We start from the raw sequence: 18,845 nt of genomic DNA, 5'->3' as shown, positions 1-18,845 counted from the left end.
GCCGCCCTTCCTGACCTTTAACGTGGGATAGCTCCTCTAGGCCCTCCTGTGCCCACGCAGGAGGGCCTAGAGGAGGCCCTTCTTTGCTTTTCAGAGAAGTGAAAAGCAAAGGAGAAAAGGAAAGATATAAGCATCTGAATGCAGAGTGCCAAAGAATAGCAAGAAGAGATAAGAAAGCCTTCCTCAGCGATCAATGCAAAGAAATAGAGGAAAACAACAGAATGGGAAAGACTAGGGATCTCTTCAAGAAAATCAGAGATACCAAAGGAACATTTAATGCAAAGATGGGCTCGATAAAGGACAGAAATGGTATGGACCTAACAGAAGCAGAAGATATTAAGAAGAGATGGCAAGAATACACAGAAGAACTGTACAAAAAAGATCTTCACGACCCAGATAATCACGATGGTGTGATCATTCACCTAGAGCCAGACATCCTGGAATGTGAAGTCAAGTGGGCCTTAGAAAGCATCACTACGAACAAAGCTAGTGGAGGTGATGGAATTCCAGTTGAGCTATTCCAAATCCTGAAAGATGATGCTGTGAAACTGCTGCACTCAATATGCCAGCAAATTTGGAAAACTCAGCAGTGGCCACAGGACTGGAAAAGGTCCGTTTTCATTCCAATCCCAAAGAAAGGCAATGCCAAAGAATGCTCAAACAACCGCACAATTGCACTCATCTCACACGCTAGTAAAGTAATGCTCAAAATTCTCCAAGCCAGGTTTCAGCAATATGTGAACCGTAAACTTCCTGATGTTCAAGCTGGTTTTAGAAAAGGCAGAGGAACCAGAGATCAAGTTGACAACATCTGCTGGATCATGGAAAAAGCAAGAGAGTTCCAGAAAAGCATCTATTTCTGCTTTATTGACTAGCCAAAGCCTTTGACTGTGTGGATCACAATAAACTGTGGAAAATTCTGAAAGAGATGGGAATACCAGACCACCTGATCTGCCTCGTGAGAAATTTGTATGCAGGTCAGGAAGCAACAGTTAGAACTGGACATGGAACAACAGAGTGGTTCCAAATAGGAAAAGGAGTTCGTCACGGCTGTATATTGTCACCCTGTTTATTTAACTTATATGCAGAGTACATCATGAGAAACACTGGACTGGAAGAAACAGAAGCTGGAATCAAGATTGCCGGGAGGAATATCAATAACCTCAGATATGCAGATGACACCACCCTTATGGCAGAAAGTGAAGAGGAACTCAAAAGCCTCTTGATGAAAGTGAAAGTGGAGAGTGAAAAAGTTGGCTTAAAGTTCAACATTCAGAAAACGAAGCTCATGGCATCCGGTCCCACCACTTCATGGGAAATAGATGGGGAAACAGTGGAAACAGTGTCAGACTTAATTTTTCTGGGCTCCAAAATCACTACAGATGGTGACTGCAGCCATGAAATTAAAAGACGCTTACTCCTTGGAAGGAAAGTTATGACCAACCTAGACAGCATATTCAAAAGCAGAGACATTACTTTGCCAACAAAGGTCCATCTAGTCAAGGCTATGGTTTTTCCTGTGGTCATGTATGGATGTGAGAGTTGGACTGTGAAGAAGGCTGAGCGCCGAAGAATTGATGCTTTTGAACTGTGGTGTTGGAGAAGACTCTTGAGAGTCCCTTGGACTGCAAGGAGATCCAACCAGTCCATTCTGAAGGAGATCAGCCCTGGGATTTCTTTGGAAGGAATGATTCTAAAGCTGAAACTCCAGTACTTTGGCCACCTCATGCGAAGGGTTGACTCATTGGAAAAGACTCTGATGCTGGGAGGGATTGGGGGCAGGAGGAGAAGGGGACGACAGAGGATGAGATGGCTGGATGGCATCACTGACTCGATGCACGTGAGTCTGAGTGAACTCCGGTAGTTGGTGATGGACAGGGAGGCCTGGCGTGCTGCGATTCATGGTGTTGCAAAGAGTCGGACATGACTGAGCGACTGATATGGTCTCATATATGGAGCCTGTCTCTGAGCTAGAAAAGACATCATTGGATCAGAACAAAAAGCCCACCCACGACAGCATCTCTCACCCATGTACTCCAAGTGTCGCTTTTGGCACCTGATACAAAATGGATGGTGTATGCCTGTTTTGTTCATTCCTCTTTGAATGGTTCTACCAAAAGTTTGATTTGAAACCTTTAAAAGTTGGATAGAGACAGCCTAGAAGTAGATGGACCATTTTGGAAGCTTCTGTAATAAATGAGGAAAGAGATATAAAGACCTGAACTAAGGTTATGCTACGTGAAATAGAAAAGGGATGAATGCAACAATTTGTGTGAAGGAAGACTGTATGGAACTTGGGGGCAGAGGACAATGTATCTGGGTGAGCTGTGTTCACCCAGAAGGGCCCTGCTCTTACTGAGAAGCAGGGAAATCAAAATATATATAAGCAGAAGTCTCTAAAGAGATAACTGGGTGTTGAGTGTGAATAGTTATTGGTTATCAAATCATCTAAAGAACTTCTACAGAAAATAAGCAAGCTGAATAGGAAAGTACCTTGCAGGTAAAGAAGGCAAGCATAGTTAGACTTTCTTTAGTTTTCTTGCAAAAAGAAAAGAGAAATATAAGAGGAAGGACAAGGAGATAAGTACTACAAAATTCATTTTTCTGTTTTGTTGTGTTTGCTCTGAAATGTCAGTCTGAGATGTAAAGATGAATTCGATCTCTGATTTAGGATTCTGAAATCTGCATTTAAAGCTAAGTGTATCCCTTTAAAAAGCTCCAAGAGAATAAAAACTGTGCTTTTTATAATTCTAAACCATTTCCCCATTTTCATGGAGGAAATACACACAAAGCAAGGGCAAAATTTCAGCATGAGGGCCTCCCCCTGGTGCATAGCCTTGGACTTCGCTAAGCTGGTGAGCATCCCATTGTCATTTGAGAAAGCCAGCTGCACAGTTAGATAGAGTGAGCCTGTCTCTGCAACTCCAAGACTGTAATTATGCTAAAATGGGATCCTGCAGCAGTGAATATAAAGAGAAGCTTTGGAATATCTCTCCTACACTAAACAACTTTATGGTTGAAAGGAAGCAATTACTGAGAACAAGATGAGGCTAAGTAAAAACAGCATAACTTTCCAACTTTTTAACTTGGTTATTGATAGAATTGTGCTGACCTCAAACAGTTTTTGCTTTTTTTCCCCTGAAGCCGTAATAATTCCAGTTTTCTAGCTTTATTTTTAGATTAAATAGAAAAAAATTTTTTTTTAAAATTAACCATCTCCCTCACTTAATTTAAAGCAACTTTCTATACTGGCTTAACAGTATCAGTAAGTCTACCAAAGTCTTTAGGTTCAGTTATCCCTCCCACCAAAACCTGGAGGGACACTAGTATCCAATTAAGTCCTCTACAACTTACTTGATGCAGCAACTCTACCTTCCCAAGTTACCACTGTCCAGCTAGGAGGAAAGTTTTCTGGGGACAGGACAGATATGAAAAGAGAAGAATATGAGGGTTCCTAATTATTTTTCTTCTCTGGTGACAGAAGTTAGCAAAAACAGGAAATTGCAGATAGAACAGGAATATGTCTGAGGCTGGAAACCATAAGTGAGTACCCCCTACAAAAGTGCATCCATCACCTTCTCACTCTGCCTCTGCTGCCTGCAGTTGAAAATGTCCACCTTGAATTCCATATCCCCTGGGTACATCAACAAGTTAAGAAACAGCAAAGGAGTGCTTGAACAGACAGACTTGATACATACAGGTTAATTAGCTTAATAATCCTAGAACCCAAAGATCAACTTTTACCTAAATTATAGGGATAGTTACCACTCAGTGATATTTATCACGTTTCTGGAGGTCTCAGCCAAGTATAGGACAACAGGAAGAAACTGGAAGAGAAATACTGAAAAGAAAGTGACAAAGGTGTCGTGATCTCTTAATGACAGTGATATAAAATTTCAGGCAATCAAAGGAAAAAACAATGAGGTCTACTGAGGGGTATGAGTAAGGAGGCCAGGTATAACTATAAGCAGGTCAAATCAGTAAGTTTCTTACATATCAGCAGTAATCAATTATAAAATATAATGTAAAAAAGATTAAATAAGAGGAATTTAAAAATAAATCAGCATATGTCCATCCAGTATAATATATACAGCCATTACAAAGAAGTGGAAGTGGATCTCCATAAAATGATATGAAAGAATCAGTTGTGGCATCTACCTAATTCCCTCACTGACTGAATTAAAACCTCTAATGAGTGTTCATTCTAAATCTGTTGAGAGTCGTGATTTTACCTTTTCTTGAGAATAATCTTTTCACAGAAGTCACAGTAGACCTTTCTTACACCATCAGGTTGTGGTGTTTGTTCAAACTTAGATCATTTCTAATGAAGTGGGATCCCTTAACAGGGATTGTTAGATTCAACAGACAAAAAATTGGATGTTGGGGCAAGGTCAAATTCCTGTTAAAATTCTCAAATGCTTACTCAGTTTCCATTCCTAGTTCCCACACACTGGAATGGTGGTGGATTCCACTGGTCCTTGGACCATACTTTGAGTAGCACTGACTAGATGATCCCTAGACCCATCTCTGACAGTCTTGGAATTTTTTTTTCCCCAGATAGAAAAAAAAAAAAAATGATATGAAAGATACTCAGTAATAGGAAATAGCAAGGTCCAAATAGTATGTAAAGTGAAGTGAAAGTGTGTCCAACTCTTTGCAACCCCATGGGGGTCCATGGAATTCTCTAGGCCAGAATACTGGAGTGGGTAACCTTTCCCTTCTCCAGGGGATCTTCCCAGCCCAGGGATTGGACCCAGGTCTCTTGCATTGCAGGCAGAGCCTTTACTAGCTGAGCCACAAGGGAAGCCCAAGAACATTGGCGTGAGTAGCCTATCCCTTCTCCAGCGGATCTTCCCTACCCAGGAATCAACCTGGGGTCTCCTGCATTGCAGGCAGATTCTTTACCAACTGAGCTATCAGGGAAGCCCCAGTATGTAAAGGATTAAAGTAAATAAAATAAAATTATATGTATATATGTGTGTGTGTATATATATATAATCCATACATAAAATATGATATGTATGATTTATATATGTGTATATATATATACACATCTATGAATAATCTGAAAAAACATAAACAAATACTTTAAGGTAGTTATCTTAGGGGTGGGGGGCAGAGCTGAAATTATGGCTAATTCTCTCTTTCTATTTCTGTATTTTTCTAATATTTTCCCATGACAATTATATATCACATTTGAAATACAGAAAAAGCAACAAAGGTAAAAATTTAAGAAAAAAAATCTAGACTCTTCTTGAGTTCTCCGTTCATTAGAGCTGCGAAGTACTCTAGGTTCATCAGCTAGTCAAACACCTTCCTTTCCCTGAGAATTTGAAAGCTCATCTCCTTAAGTAAGATTGAAATTGAAGATGAAATAGCTCCAGAAATGGAATCAAATGTTCTAAGACACCCTACAAACCCCCAGTCCCGCCCAGCATCCTGGGTGCTGCTGACGATACAGGCAAAGCAAGCCAGGACCCACCTCTCAGGAGTTCCCTGCCTGCTCAGAAAATGGGGCAGCAGGGCTCCTAAAGAGACACCGCCAGTGGGGCTGGGGGAAAAAAGTTTTAAGGTTTAATTTTTAAGTGAAAGAAATTGTGTATTAATATTAGTAAATCAAAATTTATTTGAAAAGACAGCATTGGAAAATTCCCATTTCCTCTGGTGTTTAAATGAACTTTAAAAACATTTCTTTTGATTATGTCAGTAAATCACATTTATTCTAGAAATTTAGAAAATATTAAAAAGTATGAAGAAGAAATAAAAATAATCTACACTCATGTTTTCCAGAGGTAATCAAGATTAGTATTTTTGTATACTGATATTTCCTTTAGTCTTTTTATCAATGTATACATATATTTAATAAAAGTAATCTTAGCGATTTTCCTCTGACAACACCTGGTGAACAGTTTTCCATGCCATCTTTGAAATATTATTATATCCACATAAATAATCCATAATGACACACTAATATAAACTTTTTGAGTAAGAAAAATTAGTTCCACCAGCACCAAGAATTTTTCTGTGTTATTTACTGCTGTGTCCTCAGTGCAGAGAATGGAGCCCAATTCCTCATGGAACTCAATAAACGTTAGGGACTGACTCTCATTTGCCCAGGCGAGTGGTGCTGAAGCTTCAAGGTATATAAGAATTATCAGGGGAAGGTGGAACTCTGCTCAGTGTGATGTGACAGCTTGGATGGGAGGGGAGTTTGGGGGAGAATGGATACATGTAAATATATGGCTTAGTCCTTTTGCTGTCCATCTGAAACTATCCCAACATTGTTAATGGGCTATACCCAATTACAAATTAAAAAGTTAAAGATTTTAAAAAATGATATAAGAGAATAAAGAATTATTAGGGAGATTCCCTGGTGGTCCAATGGGTAGGACCCAGAGCTTTCACTGCAGTGACCTGGGTTCAATACTTGGTCAGAGAACTAAGATTCCACGAGTTGCCTCCCCTGCGAGGCTAAAAGGAAAAAAGAACTATCAGGAGACTTTGTGAACTCAAAATTCCCACATCTCAGTCTGAATCAAAGATGCTGATCCAGATATGTTCAAATATCTTTATTCCACCAACTTTGGGTAAGTCCAGGAGACTCTGATGCCAGGACCATGCTCTGGGAAACACTGCCTAGGACTAAATACACAGAAGCAGATTACTGGATCAAAAACATATTTTTTAAGATAGATACTTTTTAAGACCTCTGCTTTATATTGTTAATTTACCTTACTGAAAGGTTTGGCCAATTTACCAGTGAACTACATTAAAGAAGAGTCCTCTCTGCCTTTTAATAAATAAAATTACCTATTTTGCTATTTTGCTGTCTTTTACAAACAGCATGTATTTTCAGTTTAAAAACTCATTACTGATTTGATAGGGATGAGGAAGAGGAATTAATTTCTCACTAAAAGTTTAAGAACCTCACAAAAGAACATCACAGTCATCTATAGTCACACTGTCTCGTATAAACCACCCCTACCCACCTCTTGGTTATCTGTTTCTGGTCTTTGTTGTTTAAAGGAAAAAAAATCACTACTGTTTTCATTAAAATGGCATGTGCTAGTTATAAAGAACATACGTACTATGGAAAAAGTTATATATAAAGGTAAAAAAAGCCCTGGGTTGCACCATGTAGAGATAATTAGAGTTAACATTAGAAAAGCATGATTTTAGACATCTTTCTAAAATAATAAAGTGTCAGACTTTATTTTTTTGGGCTCCAAAATCACTGCAGATGGTGACTGCAGCCATGAAATTAAAAGACGCTTACTCCTTGGAAGAAAAGTTATGACCAACCTAGATAGCATATTCAAAAGCAGAGACATTACTTTGCCAACAAAGGTCCATCTAGTCAAGGCTATGGTTTTTCCTGTGGTCATGTATGGATGTGAGAGTTGGACTGTGAAGAAAGCTGAGCACCAAAGAATTGATGCTTTTGAACTGTGGTGTTGGAGAAGATTCTTGAGAGTCCCTTGGACTGCAAGGAGATCCAACCAGTCCATTCTGAAGATCGGTCCTGGGTGTTCTTTGGAAGGAATGATGCTAAAGCTGAAACTCCAGTACTTTGGCCACCTCATGCGAAGAGTTGACTCTTTGGAAAAGACTCTGATGCTGGGAGGGATTGGGGGCAGGAGGAGAAGGGGACGACAGAGGATGAGATGGCTGGATGGCATCACTGACTTGATGGACGTGACCCTGAGTGAACTCTGGGAGTTGGTGATGGACAGGGAGGCCTGGTGTGTTGCAATTCATGGGGTCGCAAAGAGTCAGACACGACTGAGTGACTGAACTGAACTGAACTGAGACATCTTTTTATGCATGTCTATAGAATCAGGTGAATAAGAGAAGAAGGAATAGAGAGCTGGTTGGCTGGGTGGAGAGCAAGGGTAAACTTTCATAAAAATGGAATCATAATATAGATAACAGTTGTTACACTATCTTTGTCATTACCTGGGTTCTCTTCTGGGATTCTGTTAACTGTTCTGTGCCAGGGTTCACACTCTTCATTTGAGAGGGTATTGCACTCTTTTCGGTGGTTTGTAGGTTGGGTTTCCACAGAAGCAGAACCTGAGGGGAGGAAATGAGTAGAAGTGGTTGCATTTGGGAGGTGATCCCAAGAAGCACTGGAGAAGGCAACGGCACCCCACTCCAGTACTCCTGCCTGGAAAATCCCATGGATGGAGGAGCCTGGTGGGCTGCAGTCCATGGGGACGCTAAGAGTTGGACACGGCTGAGCGACTTCACTTTCACTTTTCACTTTTCACTTTCATGCATTGGAGAAGGAAATGGCAACCCACTCCAGTGTTCTTGCCTGGAGAATCCCAGGGTCGGGGGAGCCTGGTGGGCTGCCGTCTATGGGGTCACACAGGGTTGGACACGACTGAAGCGACTTAGCAGCAGCAGCAGCCCAAGAAGCACTGGTCAGGGGAGAAAGAATGCAGGAGGGCAGGCAGGGGAAAGCAGAAAGTGGCGTTCTTACTGAGAGTTCAACAGGAACTCTGGCAGACAGCACAGAGCACACAGCAGGGTCAGCATGCATGCACTAGGGAGGAGCCCCTGGTTGTCAGTCAGCTTTGCTGGGAGGAGGCATTCACTCCCCAGCACTGCTGCCTGCTCCACAAGAGGCCATGTGCATTCTGCTGGTCAGAAATAAACAAGACACTCCGAGCTGTAGGTGCTTGCCACTGGCAACCTGAAAAGCAAACATGGTAACTATGAATGCTGAGGAGGGGTGGACAAAGCCCCTACACTGTGGTTTGGGATTTTTTCCCCCAATTCATCCTGGAGCTCGAATTGTTCATGTTTGCCAGAGAGAGTTAACACTATTGCCCCCTGCTCTATTTTATCCATTTCTCCCCATATCCATTTCCACTCATCCTCAGTCAGAAGATGAAAGACAGGTACATATGCACTCAATATATTTGTCTCCAGATTTGGGAGTGTTGGTGACACTCCTCAGGATTTGACTGACTACCTTCAGTTTCTGAGAGTGGTAGTGAGGTTAGGAGCTGGGCTTTCCCGTATATCCAGCTTCTATGCTCTGTTCTAGAAGCTGGTATCCCCTCTGCAGCCCTTTATACCTCCAGCTGCCCCATTTAAAAAATTTGCTGTACTCTAGTTTAAAAATATATCCACAGATTCTTTGATGTCCTTCCCTTAAAAGGCAGAGGTAAATTCCTTGCCCCTGGAGTGTGGGGCTAAATTGTCTTCTAATGAACAGAATATGGTGGAAGTGAAGATATGTGATTAGCCATCCTATTGTGAGCAAGCTTAGCAGCCCGATAGAGAGATCTGTAGGTCTGACTCTGTGAACAGCCAGCGAGGAACTGAAGCCTCCAGACAGCAGTGCATGAGTGAGGCTGGAGAGGGTCCTTCAACCCCAGCAAGTCTTCTCATGGAAAACCTGGAGCCAGAACCACTCAGCAAAGCCGTCTCTAGATTCTTGACTCCCCCAAACTGAAAAGGAATGTCATTTTAAGTCACTAAATTTGGGGGTGATTTGTTAAGCAGCAATAGAGAAATTATAAAATTGGTTAGATTTTCTATTTCCTAGTTAGATTCTTTTGGGTAACCTTGGGGCTGGCTATGACACTACATTTTGCTTTCCCTTTTTAAAATATGCAACTTAAATTCACCATATTACACCTCTGAAGTTAATGCTTTTGTCTTGAACACGGCATAATATGCTAAACTTTGCTTTGTACTCCTTTCTATTGCACATAAGTCATAAGGGAGCTGGGAGATCTTTCATCATTTTATTTCTTGGACGACAGTAAAGAGGGAAGGCATCCAGTCTGTCTTTTCCCTTCTCATTTTATCCATAAAGAGAACAAGATGCAGGTTAACACTTTTAGTTGACAAGAGGTACTTTAACAAGTTCTAGACAAAGGAAGCTGCCGGTGCCGTCTCCAAGAACCTCTTCCCTTTCTCTCTCTGCTTCCAGAGCGCCTCTTGGAGCCTCGGGATCGTCCAGTCTCTCAGGCAGCAGCACTGCTGCTGTCTTCCCTCTGGTTCAAACTGATGGGAATTGATTGCGCTTCTGGATCACAAGGCTCATAGTCTCCATTTTCTCTGTTTGAAATCTCTAAGAAATGTTTTTCTCTTATAAAGTTCACAGTGGCATTTTATTCTTAGAAACAGCAGATGAAGGACATGGAGCAAAGGGCAGAATCAGACAAACAGGGAGATTATGACTTAATGAAATTACAGTAGAGGCTTCTCAGAAACTAAATTAACAGTTACTCCACTTGAAGCAACTCTTGCAACTCAATTTTTTTTTTCTTTTTTGCAACTCAGCTTTTAAAAAATTTCTTGCAACTCAGTTTTTATAGTAACTTAAAATCACTTTAAAATCAAAATCTTCTCTTTTGAAATGTAAGAATTAGAGAATAGGGTCTCAAGCCATCCTTGATGACTTGAAAAAAAAAATCTCCATTAGAAACACGAAATCATACATACTCTATGATACGAATCATGTGAAAAGTATGTGTATATGTGGAAAAAGATTAGGAGAACTAAAGGAATGTAAACAGCTATTTCCTGTAGGCTGAGACATTATAGGTAAACTTTTTGAAACCATGAAATTGAAATCTTTCCGAAAGAAAGAAATATAACTACATATGCTTGGGTGGATTTCTGTAAACACGCCGTGCTACAGAATTTTAAAAAGTAAACTGGGCTGGGATTATGAAGGAGAGAGAATAAGACTGTTCTTTCATTCTGGCTGAAGGAAGGCGTCTGGGCTGAGACTGCACTCGTGCTGGGGAAAAACTCCTTCTGCTTCCTTCCCTTTCCAGCTTAACCTCATTTCACTATAATCTGCTTTTCTTCTCTCTCGATAGAAAATCTCCAAATTAGCTCACATTGAATTATTTTGTCTGAACAAAAATAATGATAATACAATCTATAAAAAATGAAACCTGGTATGTATGTCCCAATTTAAAAATCAAGCCAGCTTGGTGGCATCTCAGGGGCTGAGTTTGCTGTCACCTTTGGCTCTTAAGAAATGACAGCCTGCCTCCTCCTCCTCCCACATCTATAACTCTGAGTGTGGAAATGACCTAAGAGAGAGAGCAAAGCAGGCTGTGGAGCCATCTTATGACTGGAAAAATAAGTGGGCCTGCTTATTAGGTCTGTCTGTAAAACTCTGATCTGTTACACCCCATTCATTAAAAAAGGTAATAAGTACCACAGGTTGCCTTACAGATGTGCACGTGGTTAACTTTAAAAATGTGGTTATCTCCAGGAGGAATGACGATTGGAGAAGGGCCAGTTGCTGGGCAAGGTCAAACTGTTTCCATCTGCCCTGGGAGCTGCTGAGCACTGATCTTTTATGCCAGATTTGAACACTGGGGTCAGCAAGGTCTTTGTCATCTCTTGGCAAGCAGAGAGGGGGTGGAGGTGAACGTCAGTCAGACCAGAGGCAATAGATCTCTACCCAGGGGACCCAGCCCTGACCTCAGTGCTTGAGCAGAGGTGATCTCACAGAGGCTACGTTTGTTTTTCGTCTTTTTCACTTTTTTACCTATTTTTTAAAAAATCAGTCTATCCCCGTCCTTCAGGATTCCCTGGTGGCTCAGAGGTAAAGAACCCACCTGCCAATGCAGGAGATATGGCTTTGATCCCTGCATCAGGAAGATCTCCTGGAGAAGAAAATGACAACCCAGATCAGTATTCTTGCTTAGAAAACCCCATGGACAGAGGAGCCTGGCAGGCTACAGTCCACGGGGTTGCAAAGAGTTGGACGTTATTTAGTGGTTGAGCATGCACACTTCCTCCTCCAGAATGTGAGCTCCAAGAAGGTAGGGAATGTTTGTTCATTGCCGTATCCCCAGCACGAGTATCGTAGAAAGTGGTTCGGTCAGTGACTCATGCTGGGTGTGGATGACTCTGGGGAGAGAAGGAGTTGAGGGTGGGAGAGGGGGTTCAAAGTCTGGATCATAAGAATTAGATATTTTCCAAAGATTACCAGGGCCAAGTGTCAGGAATCATAAGCAAGAGAAGCCAGGGACAGAGCTGAGGATCTTGCTAACATGTGGGTTCTGATTCAGTAGGTTTGGGGTGAGGCCTGAGACTGCATTCCTAACAAGACTCCGGATGCTGCCTTTGGTCCAGGGACCACACTTGGAAGAACAAGGTTCTAAATTCAGGTCTGCTGTTGACTCCACGGAGGAGCCTGGGTACCCTGTGATGAGTGGGAGAGAGTGAAGAGTGAAGACCTGGGTAGGGTGATGGCCACAGTGGGTCTGTGAGCAGCTCGGGGCGAGCACAGCTGGTGAGCAGCCTCAGCTCTGGCTTTTTTAGAGCCCCTGGCTTTGGGAGAAGTAAGGTCTTTCATCTTTAAAAAAATGAATAAATAACCTGTGGCTCATTTTCTTACATCCCATTTCATGCTGTGACCTGACTTACTACAAAGGTCAGAATCTCTGTCTTTAAAAATGTAAGTGAAAATAATTAAAAATAAAAATTAAAAAAACAGAAAAATAAACATGGTTTCAGTCTCAAAATTTCTGGAACTCATCTCACCTATCAACCCACCTCTCTTTTCACCTTCCACTCTTTTTTCCCCCATTCTGTTATTCCTGTCATTCTCAGATTTTAATTCCAAGTTTTATGATCCTTATCTCATTAGCCCTGGATACTTGATTTCTTAGATCAACTGTCTCCCTGCTTCAGTGTCTGTGGGCATATGCTCTACCCTTCTGAAAAATTCTCGAGAAATTCCACACTAGGAATCAGACTTTCCCTACCTGCAGGCCAACCATCATCTCTGCAGCTACTTATTGTGGAAGAGACTGGCTGCTTTTCCCATGTCAATTTCAGTAGATGAAGATTTAATGGTATGACCATGGTAGGTGGTTTTTTTGTGTGTGTGCTCTAAATTTTTTCCCAAATATTCAGTAATAAACATGGATTATTTTTATTGACAGCTTCCCTGATAGCTCAGTTGGTAAAGAATCCACCTGCAATACAGGAGAACCTGGTTTGATTCCTGGGTCGGGCAGAAGGGATATGCTACCCACTCCAGTATTCTTGGGCTTCCCTCGTGGCTCAGCTGGTAAAGAATCCACCTGCAATGTGGAAGAACTGGGTTCAATCCTTGGGTTGGGAAGATGCCCTGGAGAAGGGAAAGGCTGGCTACCCACTCCAGTATTCTGACCTAGAGAATTCCATGGACTGTATAGTCCACGGGGTCACAAAGGTCAGACAGGACTGAGTGACTTTCAGTTTCACTTCACTTTTCACTTTTATTTACAATCTTAAAAGAGGATATTTGTTATAAACATCCTTGGCGTCTTTTATAAACCACTATGGATATACTATTTATCTAAATCCTTTTTGAACTTACATATATTTCCTTTTTAACTTATAAGTTAAAGATTTTTATTAAAAAAAAAATCTTTGTAAATTGACCACCTATGATAAAAATGTAATAATGTCTTTAGTAAAGACAAATAACTAAGTTTATCATTTTAGAAATTTGTGTTTGCTATGCTTCTTTTTTTATTATTTTTTATATATATATTTTTTTTATTTTTAAAATTAAAAAAAATTTCAGGTATACACGTGCTCCCCATCCTGAACCCTCCTCCCTCCCCCCTCCCCATACCATCCCCCTGGGCCGTCCCAGCGCACCAGCCCCAAGCATCCAGCATCATGCACTGAGCCTGGACTGGCATCTCGTTTCATACATGACATTTCACATGTTTCAATGCCATTCTCCCAAATCTTCCCACCCTCTCCCTCTCCCACAGAGTCCATAAGACTGGCTTACTTAAATTTTTGTGTCTCAGCGTAAGTGGTAAAATGAATTATTCCAGAGAGACTGATGTCCATCTGGCGGCCGCTCCCTGGGCAGGGCCATGTGAGGGGCTGTCTGACCTGGTGGTGGTCAGCAAGGGCCTTGGAGTCAGTGAGACCTGGGTCTGTGTCCTTACTTATCACCTTCTACGTCACTTTATGTACAATTTTCACCATTTTGAGCTGCATTTTTCTCACCGGCAAAATGAGATAACAATAGTACCTAACTCAAAAGATGAATTGTATGATTGTTGTGAGGATTATGTAATATAGTCTACAACAGCCAGAGTGGAGGAAACTTTACAAGAGGAATGACCCAGAGGAGAAAATGAGAGGCGAGGTCCGACCTAGGTGAAGGGGCTCCGCCCTAAAAGAGTACTAGCATCTGGCTTTGAGGAGTATCGAAGGGGCCCGGTTTGGGGGAGGGACCTGCAGAGAAAGCTCTCTGAAGTCCCCCGTCCACTTTGCCCTCCTGTCTTACCTTTCCCCAGCAGCCTCGGTGGACTTCACCGGCGGCTCAGATGGTAAAGAATCTGCTTGCAATGCAGGAGACTTGGATTTGATTCCTGGGTTGGGAAGATCCTCTAGAGAAGGGAATGACTACCCACTCCAGTATTCTTGCCTGGAGAATCCTGTAGCCTAGTGGGCTACAGTCCACGGGGTCGCAAAGAGTTGGACAGGACTGAGCAACTAAGCGCATCTACTTCTACAGCAGCCTCGGTGTCCTGTTCAGAGTTCATAGCTCTAGGGCTGAGATGTAGTGAGGTGACCGGGAGAAGCCCTGAACTTGAGTCAAAAGACTGAGTTGAGTTCTGGCTCTGCTGTTTACGGAGTGACCTTGGATAAGTTGCATAACCACAGAGGCTTGCAATTTCCTCAACCAGAAAAAGGGGTTAGTAAGACCTGCCCTGGGTATCTCATGAGAGTATTGTGAGAATTGAGTGGATGTGTATGAAACATCAGTTATTACATCAGTGACTTTGCTTCCTTTGCCCTTGACTTTGGATATGTCTTGAAATGAATACTCAAGTGAGTGTTTCTACTGCTAGTCTTGACCAGGACGTATAACAGGTGACTTGTGTCTATGAAGGTCGTTTACATTAGGAATGTTTTAAAAGTTTACTTCATTTATTTCTTCCCTCAGGGAAATCTCTGTGCTCTGCGTGATAGAATCTTTATTCATCTTTTAAAAACTGTACATAAATACTATAATCACTTTTAAGTCACTAGTAGGAAAAACAGGTTTCTTCAAGACTCCATCATTTGCTACTAAGGGTAAAAGGTGACCTTGTCTGAAATACAGGATATAATTATTTCAGCTTCTGAAAAAATTGTTCTTTGAACAGTCCCTGCCTCTCCTTTGCACGTTCCTTTTAAAAGAATGGCAAGCTCTGGTGAGAAGGATGCCACAAAAATAGAAATGCCAATCTCTAAAGATATCAAGGCACTTTCAAAATGATAAATAATTAATTTTCACAGCATCCTTGATATGATTAATCTTATTTTAGAGATGAAGCAAGGGACACCAAAAGAATTTAGAGGACCTGCCCAAGGTTATAAGCAGCTGTGCCTGGAACAGTAGCCAGAATGCAGCTTGGGGCTTCTTCTAACAAAAAGGTTTAGTTTAGTACACTCACTGAGCGTGATCTACTTCCTAGGTACCCTGGAGGCCTTCCCATCTAGGAGCCAACGATCTAGTGGCACACACACACACACACACACACTCCCCTCACATAAAGCAAATAGAAATGAATACTATAATTAGATATCAAAATGTTATAAAAATAGAAGAGGAAAAAATTAATTATAACCATGCAGAGGGGGAATCTGGGAATGCTTTTATAGAGGAGATGGGATTGACCTGAGGCTTGGAGAATAGTCCAGCACTGATAGGAGACATAGGAGGGGGAACAAAAGGACTCCCTCCAGGCAGGCCCTCAGGTCTGAGGAAATTCCCAGGTCTGGAAAGCAAAGGACACATTCTTACAAAATGGGGAGTAGAATTGTGGTCTATGCAGAGTAGAGATCAGGTTGCCAAGGATCTTGAATTCTAAATTGAGGAGGATGGATTTTGTTAGTTACATCACCCATCAGCGGCATTTGGGTAGGGGAGATACAAAGTATCTGTTCTAACAGGAAGGATGGCACCAATACAGGGAATCAATGAGAAGAAACAGCAGGCAGGAAACCAGTAGTAGGTTCTTCTAATTACCCAACAAGTATTTGTGGGATATTTTACTGTTCTTGTATACCAGTTGTAATGCTGGGCACTGGGGTTACCAATATAAAGAAGACTACCTCTGCTGCTAAAATGAACTAGTGTTTACAGAACAGGCCAAGAAATGCTGAGAGTGGTAGCAACAGGGTGCTTTGGAAGCACGGACAGGGGTATCTAAATGAAGGAAGACTGCGGCGGGGTGGGGAGGTAAATTAGAAGGTTGGGATTAACAGGTACATACTACTATACATAAAATAGGTAAACAACAGAGTCTAAATGAACTATACTCAGTATCTTGCAGTAACCTATAATGGAAAAAAATCTAAAAAGCTGTATGTGTGTCTGTGTGTATGTTTGTATAACTGAATCACTTTGCTCACTTGAAAAGTTGAAACTTTTCAACACTTGAAACCAATACAACATTGTAAATTAATGATACCTCAATTTTTAAAAACTTCAAAAAAAAAAAAAAGATTCTCTAAACTCAATAACTAAATAAATAAATGAGGGAAGACTTCCTGGAGGAGGTTTCATGCTGTGCCATGCTTAGTTGCTCAGTCATGTCCGACTCTTTGTGACCCCATGGACTGTGGCCTGCCAGGCTCCTCTATCCATGGGATTCTCTGGGCAAGAAATATGGAGTGGGTTGCCATTCTCTCCTCCAGGGGATCTTTCCAACCCAGGGATCAAACTCAGGTCTCCTGCACTGCAGGTGGATTCTCTACCAGCTTAGCTACCAGGGAAGCCCAAGAATACTGGAGTGGGTAGCCTATCCCTTCTCCAGGGGAACTTCCTGACCTAGGAATCAAACCGGGGTCTCCTGCATTGCAGGCAGATTCTTTACCAGCTGAGCTATCAGGGAAGCCCAGGTTTCACTCTAGCTAAACTAAAACACGAGTAGGGCTTGGTAGGTGAATGAGCCATGGAAACACAATTCGGTAACGGCACGTGAGAGGCACAGACCAGCATGACAGCGTCAGGGAACAAGGGGCTCCATGTGACTGGGCCCGAAGTTGTGTGTGGTAGTAAGGGAGGAGAAAGCTGGGAGGTGAAGCCAGAAGGCCAGCGAGGCTGAAACATGAGAGGCTGTGTGTGCTGGTTAAGGGGATGAACGTCATCCTGTGATGAAGGACTTTTAAGTAGAGGAGGGACTCTATCAGACCAGTCAAGTGTTATTAAAGTCATTCTGGTGAGAGACTTTGGGGCTTGAACTATGCCAGTGCCAGGTCGTGAAACTAGAGAGGACTTTATAATTTGGATGAAGAGTTCAGACTAGCGTACAGAATGAGATTAAAAATTCAGTTCAGTTCAGTCGCTCAGTCATGTCCGACTCTTTGTGACCCTGTGAATCGCAGCACACCGGGCCTCCCTGTCCATCACCAACTCCTGGAGTTCACTCAAACTCACGTCCATCGAGTCAGTGATGCCATCCAGCCATCTCATTGTCTGTCATCCCCTTTTCCTCCTGTCCCAATCCCTCCCAGCATCAGAATCTTTTCCAATGAGTCAACTCTTCGCATGAGGTGGCCAAAGTATTGGAGTTTCAGCTTTAGCATCATTCCTTCCAAAGAACACCCAGGACTGATCTCCTTTAGAATGGACTGGTTGGATCTCCTTGCAGTCCAAGGGACTCTCAAAAGAGTCTTCTCCAACACCACAGTTCAAAAGCATCAATTCTTTGGTGCTCAGCTTTCTTCACAGTCCAACTCTCACATCCATACATGACCACTGGAAAAACCACAGCCTTGACTAGATGGACTTTTGAGTATGGAATTAAGAGATAAAAACTACTGTATATGAAATAGATAAGCAACAAGGATTTACTATAGAACACAGGGAACTATATTTAATATTTTATAATATAATAACCTATAAGAAATACATAATGAATAACCTATAGGTTACATTACAATAACCTATAATGAAAAATAATCTGAATCAATAATCAGAATATATATATAATTGAATCATTTTGCTGTATATCTAAAACTAACACAATATTGTAAATCAATTATAATTCAATTAAAAAGGGAAAGAAGGTAAGGTAAAAGGCTGAATTATGGATGGATATCAAGGCCTCCGGGATTTTGAAGAGAGTAATGCGAAATCTGGCATATAGTGGCAGGCAGGGCTCCAGGAAGGGGTGAGGCCTGCATGGAGGATGGTGTTCCGAGTGAGAACTACAGGACGGGGGGAAGAGGCAAGGTCAGCTTCCACAACCACGAGGAGAAAGGGTTGCATCCGTGGGGAGAAAGGGCTCCAGAAAGGGCTGCATTATTTTATCATATGGATGGTAGGTAGACTGGTAGGGCTGGCGTATGAAGGGAGAAAAGCTCGAAGAAACAAGCAAGAAAGAGACACGGAAACCTTTGAACATAGGCGTGATCTAATACAAATAATATAACTTGAGGGAGTTTGGGGTGGTAGACTTTTGAAGGTACCTGGGGTGACTTGGGGGATGGAGAGCATCTCTGATTATCCTGATTAATCTGGCTGCACAGTGCGAATCCTTTCAATTCTCTAATTATATGATCATATATTCTCAGGGGATAGCCATGAAATAAATCTCCCCACCCCCAATAACAATCTTAGAGTATTAGCCATCACTGGCTAATCTGAACTGAAGAGCTGCTGGGAAAAAAAGGACTACTTCTGGAAAGCTAACTTCCTAAGGCGCAGAGCACTAAACTTCAGTGAAGAAAGGTCCTATACATCTCAGTGAATTTTCCTGGGACCAGTCTGTGTATTCCTGATGAATTACTGTGTACAGAGGCCAACGGTGTGGCAACTTTAAACCCGAGTGATTAAAGCAAGTCTCAAC

The 18,845-nt window shown here is 41.9% G+C and overlaps 1 protein-coding gene across 2 annotated transcripts in view; it reads right to left on the bottom strand.

Annotated features, from left to right (window-relative positions):
• Positions 1-18,845, bottom strand: part of APC (APC regulator of Wnt signaling pathway) — a 351,744-nt gene that overhangs the window by 175,239 nt on the left and 157,660 nt on the right. For both annotated transcript variants that reach the window (XM_086323303.1, XM_086323316.1), the window contains exon 3: positions 7,957-8,073. The gene's annotated coding sequence lies outside the window, so the exon portion shown is untranslated. The remainder of the gene's footprint in view (positions 1-7,956; positions 8,074-18,845) is intronic.

The sequence above is a fragment of the Bos grunniens genome, chromosome 10 (assembly GCF_055505025.1).
Source record: "Bos grunniens cultivar Pamir isolate PY7600 chromosome 10, Bosgru_T2T1.0, whole genome shotgun sequence".
Lineage (NCBI taxonomy): Eukaryota > Metazoa > Chordata > Mammalia > Artiodactyla > Bovidae > Bos > Bos grunniens.
The sequence above is the reverse complement of the archived record's forward strand: the minus strand, read 5'-3'. Positions and strand labels throughout refer to the sequence as shown.